Here is a 7,936-nt window from a genome sequence, read left to right as displayed (position 1 = left end):
CAAGGTATGAAAATTAGAAGTTCTATCCTAGTTATCCTCCTCAATTGTGATGAGAATTGTTCATTGCTACCACTTAGTTAACCCTTACTAGATAAAGGAAAGTCAAGTGGATGAATTGACTTGAGCCACAAGTTCTAGCCAACTCCCAAGGAAAGACTAGCTTTAGTGCACTCCAAACCAATTAGCAATCTCTTCAATTATCAATCAACAAAGGAATTAGATAACTCAAGTGTCACTAATTACTCTACCTAGGCCAAGAGGAACAAAATCTACACTAAAACTAAAAGAGACATTTCATCAAACACATAAAGTGCAATAAAAGTAAACATTATTAAATGCAAGGATTAAAGGAATCTACAACTACAAAAACAAGAGATCAACAATAGAAAAGCAAAGAAGACACATTTATTATGGATTACCTCTTATTGAATTGGAAGAATTTAGAAGGAACAATACTAGATCTACAACAAAATATAAGAACAACATAAAGGAAATTACAAGAAAAGAATAGAGGAAGATGAATGTAACAACAAGAAATTAAGAGGATAGAAGTAGAAGAAGATGAATCTAAAATCTAGATCTAAGAACTAAACCTAATCCTAATTCTAGAGAGAAGTGAGAGCTTCTCTCTCTAGAAACTACTTCCAAAACTAAACTAAAACTAATTGGTAACTAACTTCTAAAGTGTGAAGTGTGAGTGTCTCTTGATTCCCCTTCAATCCTTGGCTTAAATAGCATCAGAAATGAGTTGGATTGAGCCCACAAGGCTTCTAAAATCGCTGGCCACATGTTGCTTTAAGTGAACTAGGTGGCAGCAACGGCGCGTGCGCGTACTTTGCGCGTGCGCGCCACAATACTTGTAGCAACTATGACAAATCTTATATCGTTTCGAAGCCCCGGATGTTAGCTTTCTAACCCAACTGGAACCGCATCATTTGAACCTCTGTAGCTCAAGTTATGGTCGTTTAAGTGCAAAGAGGTCGGCTTGACAGCTTTCCGGTTCTTTCATTTCTTCATGAGTTCTCCAACTTTTCATGCTTCTTTCTTCATTCCCTTGATCCAATCTTTGCCTCCTAAACCTTAAATCACTTAACAAACATATCAAGGCATCTAATGGAATCAAGGAGAATTAGATTTAGCTATTTTAAGACCTAAAAAGCATGTTTTCACTCTTAAGCACAATTAAAGGAGAAGTTATAAAACCATGCTATTTCAATGGATAAATGTGGGTAAAAGGTTATAAAATCCCCTAAAATCAATACAAGACAAACCGTCAAAACGGGGTTTGTCAGTCCTATGTATCGAAGGTTAAGCTTTTTAGTCTTAAGGGCTCTACCTATTCCGGTAATCGAAGTTACTTCTAGTAAGACACGGTTTCCGTCACTAAACTCTAAGGGTCTACGTCTATTATCGGCATAGCTCTTTTGACGACTCTGCGCTGTCTGGATCTTCTGGCGAATCCCCTTTATCTTCTCAGTAGTTTCTTACACTAAGTCTAGACCTAAGACACTAGCTTCTCCATCGTCATTCCAACACAATGGTGTCCGACATCTTTTTCCATAGAGAGCTTCATATGGTGCCATCCCGATACTTTATTGGAAACTGTCGTTGTAGATGAATTTGACCAAAAGCGAATACTTATCCCAGCTGTTTTGGTTGTCTATCATACATGATCGTAACATCTCTTCTAACGTCTGGATTATCTGCTCTGATTGTCCGTCTATCTGAGAATGGTATGCTATACTCGTGTGCAATTCTGTTTCCAACGCTTTTTAAAAAAACTCCCCAAAATCTAGTAGTAAACCTCGAAACTCGATCTGAGACAATTTACGAAGGTATCCCGTGTAGTCGTACGATTTCTTGAATATATATATTCATTCCAGCCTTTCTGAAGTATAGTCAACTCGAATTGAAAAGAAGCACGCCGACTTTGGCAGCCTGTCCACAATCACCCAAATGGCACTACGTCCTATTGAGGTTCTTGGAAATCTCGTGATAAAATCCATAGTAATCTGCTCCCATTTCCATTGTGGTATTTCTAAGGGTTGCAGGGTTCCTAACGGCTTCTGATGTTCCACCTTCACCTTCTGGCAGGTTAAACATCTTGAGACATAATCAGCTACTTCTTTCTTTAAGTCCGGCGACCAGAATATTTGTTTCAAATCTCAATACATCTTCGTCACTCCAAGATGCATAGAAAGTCTGCTTTGATGAGCTTCTGTAAGAATCTTTTGTTGCAATTCTCCAGAGTTAGGCACACAAATTCTGTTCTTGTACCTCCATAGGCCACTACGATCCTATCTCATAGCTTCTTCAGCTCTGCAAGCAATGGTGACATCCGGTACGGTGCTATGAAAATCGGTCCGGTTCCAGGTACTAGATCAATGCTGAATTTTATCTCTTGCTGAGGAAGAAACTCAGGTATGTCGTCCAAGAAAACATCAGGAAATTTTTTCACCATTTGGATTCGTTCCAAGCTTAATTCACTATCATTCGAGCTAGCCGCTAACAGAACGTACCCCTCACAATCACTCCCACCTAAGGTAACTCTTACAGAATTCAGATATAAGGTGTGGAACAAAAATGGTTTAGTACATAGACTATTAGATGGAATAACAGCAGTTCTTTTAAAATAATCAAAGAAAACATGATACTTAGATAACCAATCTAATCCTAAAATAACTTCTAAACCAGATGGAGATAAACAGATTAGATCGTGTATAAAAGTCCTGTTCCTAATAGCGAATGGTACTTGCAGGCACACTAAACTGGTCAAAGCATTTTGGGATGCAGGTGTATGGAAAATTAAGTAAAAATTCAATTTAAAGAAATATAATCCTAACTCGTGAGCAATAATTAGAGAAATAAAGAATGCGATGCACCCGAATCATACAGTACAGTTAGAAATCGATTCTTGACATAGCCTAACCTTGAATGAGGGTGTTCGATTGCACAACATTGTCAATAGTGATAGCAACCACTCGTCCTTGTTGTTGAGTGCTAACTGGATTTCGAGTAAATCCCTTTGGACAATCCTTGGCAATATGTCCAAGTTCTCTACAAGCATAGCAGTTAGGTGATCCAAACTGGCAAGACCTGTTATCATGCTCTTTTCCGCATTACTTACATGCAGTGTTTATGTAAGCCTGATGGGCTCATTTACCATTACCTTGCCTTACTTTACCTCCATTCTTACCCATACGGCGATCAGTAATGTTACCAACTTGTAGGTTCTTACACTGTCGTATGCCACGTGCTTTAAAATGCACCCTTCTCCCAGCTGTCTGATGATTGCTAAGACGCCTTGGTGGAAATCCTTGGCGACTCACTTTAGCCACAGTCACTTTCTTAATACATTCTTCCACTAACTTGCTCTTGTTGACTAATTCGGCAAAATTACGTATCTCCAGCGAAGCTATTGAACTCATCAGATCAACACAAAGGTCCCCTTCGAACTTCAAACACTTCCATTCTTCAAAGTCAGTAGGATTCTCTTGGCAGATCTTGGAGAAACGGCACAAGTCACCAAATTTACGGGCATATTCTGCAATAGTTGTATTACCCTGTTTCAGCTGCATAAGTTCCATCTCCTTAGCATCACGAGCTGCCCTCGGAAAATACTTCTTATAAAATTCGTCCTTAAAAGTATTCCAAGGAATATCGCCTTCATCTTGTTGCAACAGTCGCCATATCCCCTGCCACCAATGCTCAGCTTCTCCTTCCAGCATATGAGTAGCAAACTCCACGTGTTGGCCTTCCGAAACATGTTGTGCTCGCAGTGATCGTTCAATAGCTCGAAACCAATTGTCAGCATCAGTCGCAACAAGTGTACCTTTAAACTTAGGCGGTTTAACTTTCAGAAAAGTCGCAAGGGTCATAGGTCTTTCGAGATGCCCTAAGTTATTCTCATCGTTTCCATTATCTTCTCCGTATCCATTCTCGTCCCCATTTCTCACTCCAAGATGTTCAACAGCCCTAGCCGCTCCTACAGCAGCTTCACGCACTACTTCAGCCACGTCGTTCATGGTAGCCATAAACGTTTCCTGTTCCCTCTCGTAGTTAACATTAGGAATTCCTTCCCGTACGCCTTGTCTCCGTGAACCCGTTATAGTCTTGTTCACACCAAACAATCATTGTTAAGGTGATCAGTCTTAACACTTCAAGTCAAGTGTGAACATTCCCAAAATGAAAACACAGAAACAATCATGCAACATATATCACTGGGATATCCTATACGCATGAGACACACAACAGAGTATGCAATGAAGCATAGTCAGTCCACTCTCCAGGCTCTACTGGGAACGAACTGCTCTGATACCAAATTGTAACGACCCAATTTCTTGTACGTCATGATCATACTAGAAACTGAGCGCTACCAACTTGTCTTTCTAATTATTATCTATTATTTATCATATGAGCCTGATTCGTTGTTAAAAACGTAGTTAATTTGCGAGGTACTTTTTTTTTAAAAAACATTTGGATTAATAAACAGAATCATTCATAAGCAATTCACAAATAATAATAGATAAAACAGTTATAAACAACCACACATAAATACATCTCAAGCAGTTGATAATATTCCGTGATGCAGCTTTATTCGAACATAGACTGTTAGTTAAAACACCCCTAGATATAGCTAAATAATAACTATATACATATATATACATACAACATCCTAGGCCCTGACCTGTTCAAGAGGTCCCTAAGCTGGCACCCAGGCTAGCCTAGACTCTATACTCACCTAGTCCCTCTAACCTACTAAAGCGAGGGAAAATACGTTCTAGGTCTTCTAAACTCAAGTCAGGTGGAACGTCATCAAAAGGTGGAAGGTCGTATACTACTCCTCTGCACGATCATATGACATCAAAGAGCATCTCTCAAGTACTTCATCGAGTGGCCACATAACAGCAACATCGTACGAAGGAGTTAGGCTAAAGTTTGTAGATAAGCCAGAATGGACACCATTCTGGGCGTTTAACGCCAGGATGACACAAGAGGGAAGATTTTGTTTTTAATTCAAATTTTTTTGCAAGTTTTCAAAATTTTTCAAAATCAAATCTTTTTCAAATCAAATCTTTTCAATCATATATTTTCAAAATCAATTTCTTTCTTTTTCAAAGATACTTGCTAACAATTAATGATTTGATTCAACATTTTAAGTATGTTGCCTTTTCTGTTGAGAAAGGTTTAATGTTTGAATCATATCTTTTCTTGTTAGCCAAGTCATTAATTTTCAAAATCAAATCTTTTTAAATTGTTTTTCAAATCATATCTTCTCAATCATATCTTCTCAATCATATCTTTTTAAAACCATAACTTTTCAATCATATCTTCTTAATCACATCTTTTTCAAAATAGTTTTCAATCATATCTTTTTAAATTTCTAATTTCAAAATCTTTTTCAAAAATCACTTGATTTTTTTTCCACTCTTAGTTTTCGAAAATCAATTAGTATTTTTCAAAATGTTTTTAAAATCTTTTTAATTTATTTTCGAAAATTTCTTCCCCTCTTCTCACATCCTTCTATTTATGGACTAACACTCCTCCTCAATGCACATTCGAACTCCATCTCTCTTGATAAGTTCGAATTCTTATACCCTTCCTTCTATTTTTCTTTTCCTCTGACACCTCAAGGAATCTCTATACTGTGACATAGAGGATTCCATATTTTCTTGTTCTCTTCTCTTTCATATGAGCAGGAACAAAGACAAAAGCATTCTTGTTGAGGCTGACCCTGAACCTGAAAGGACCTTGAAGCGAAAGCTAAGAGAAGCTAAGGCACAACTCTCTGTAGAGGACCTAACAAAAATCTTCAAACAAGAAGAACTCATGGTAGCCGAAAACAACAACAATGCCAACAATGCAAGGAAGGTGCTGGGTGACTTTACTGCACCTACTCCCGACTTCTATGGGAGAAGCATCTCTATCCCTGCCATTGGAGCAAACAACTTTGAGCTTAAGCCTCAATTAGTTTCTCTAATGCAACAGAATTGCAAATTCCATGGACTTTCATTGGAAGATCCTCATCAGTTTTTAGCTGAATTCTTGCAAATTTGTGACACTGTCAAGATTAATGGGGTTGACTCTGAGGTCTACAGACTTATGTTATTCCCTTTTGCTGTAAGAGACAGAGCTAGGATATGGTTGGACTCACAACCTAAAGAATGCCTGAACTCTTAGGAAAAGCTAGTCAATGCCTTCTTGGCAAAGTTCTTTCCACCTCAAAAATTGAGTAAGCTTAGAGTGGAAGTCCAAACCTTTAGACAGAAGGAAGGTGAATCCCTCTATGAAGCTTGGGAAAGATACAAACAATTGATCAGAAAGTGTCCCTCTGATATGCTTTCTGAATGAAGCATCATAGGTATCTTCTATGATGGTCTGTTTGAACTGTCCAAGATGTCATTGGACAGCTCTGCTGGAGGATCTCTTTATCTGAAGAAGACGCCTGCAGAAGCTCAAGAACTCATTGAAATGGTTGCAAATAACTAATTCATGTACACTTCTGAAAGGAATCCTGTGAACAATAGGACGAATCAGAAGAAAGGAGTTCTTGAGATTGATACTCTGAATGCCATATTGGCTTAGAACAAAATATTGACTCAGCAAATCAATATGATTTCTCAAAGTCTGTCTGGAATGCAAGCTACACCAGGCAGTACTAAGGATGCTTCATCTGAAGAAGAAGCTTATGATCCTGAGAACCCTTCAATGGAAGAGGTGAATTACATAGGAGAACCCTCTGGAAACACCTATGATCCTTCATAGAGAAATCATCCAAATCTCTCATGGAAGGATCAACAGAGACCTCAACAAGGTTTCAACAACAATAATGGTGGAAGAAACAGGTTTAGCAATGGCAAGCCTTTTCCATCATCTTCTCAGCAACAGATAGAGAATTCTAAGCAGAGCCACTCTGACTTAGCAACCATGGTCTCTGATCTAATCAAAACCACTAAAAGTTTCATGACTGAAACAAGGTCCTCCATTAGAAACTTGGAGGCACAAGTGGGTCAGCTGAGTAAGAAAGTTGCTGAACTCCCTCCTAGTACTCTTCCAAGCAATACAGAAGAAAATCCAAAAGGAGAGTGTAAGGCCATCAACATGGCTGAATTTGGAGAGGAGGAAGAGGCAGTGATCGCCAATGAGGAAGACCTCAATGGACGTCCACTGGCCTCCAATGAGTTTCCTAATGAGAAACCATGGGAATCTGAGGCTCATACTGAGACCATAGAGATTCCATTAGATTTACTTCTGCCATTCATGAGCTCTGATGAGTATTCTTCCTCTGAAGAGGATGAAGATGTCACTGAAGAGCAAGTTGCTAAATACCTTGGGGCAATTATGAAGCTAAATGACAAGTTATTTGGTAATGAGACTTGGAAGAACGAACCTCCTTTGCTCACCAAAGAACTGGATGACTTGACTGGGCAGAAATTACCTCAAAAGAGACAGGACCCTGAGAAGTTCTCAATACCTTGTACCATAGGCACCATGACCTTTAAGAAGGCTCTGTGTGACTTAGGGTCAAGTATAAACCTTATGCCTCTCTCTGTAATGGAGAAGCTAGGGATTTTTGAGGTACAAGCTGCAAGAATCTCACTAGAGATGGTAGACAATTCAAGAAAACAAGCTTATGGACTTGTAGAGGATGTTTTGGTGAAGATTGAAGACCATTACATCCCTGCTGATTTTATAGTCCTAGAGACTGGGAAGTGCATGGATGAATCCATCATCCTTGACAGACCCTTCCTGGCCACAGCAAAGGCTGTGATTGATGTTGACAGAGGAGAATTGATCATTCAAGTGAATGAATAATCCCTTGTATTTAAGGCTCAAGGATATCCCTTTATTACCATGGAGAGGAAGCATGAAGAGCTTCTCTCAAAACAGAGTCAAACAGCCCCCACAGTCAAACTCTAAGTTTGGTGTTGGGAGG

The 7,936-nt window shown here is 38.9% G+C and overlaps 1 non-coding gene across 1 annotated transcript; it reads right to left on the bottom strand.

Moving 5' to 3' along the window:
- Nucleotides 1-6,234: 6,234 nt before the first annotated feature.
- LOC130932230 (small nucleolar RNA R71) lies at nt 6,235-6,342 on the bottom strand. Its single transcript, XR_009067390.1, has one exon. It is a non-coding gene; the product is annotated as a small nucleolar RNA R71 (small nucleolar RNA).
- Nucleotides 6,343-7,936: the final 1,594 nt, after the last annotated feature.

The sequence above is a fragment of the Arachis stenosperma genome, chromosome 5 (assembly GCF_014773155.1).
Source record: "Arachis stenosperma cultivar V10309 chromosome 5, arast.V10309.gnm1.PFL2, whole genome shotgun sequence".
In the NCBI taxonomy this organism is placed as follows: Eukaryota; Viridiplantae; Streptophyta; class Magnoliopsida; order Fabales; family Fabaceae; genus Arachis; species Arachis stenosperma.
Note: the sequence above shows the minus strand (reverse complement) of the source record. Positions and strands in the feature narration are given on the sequence as shown.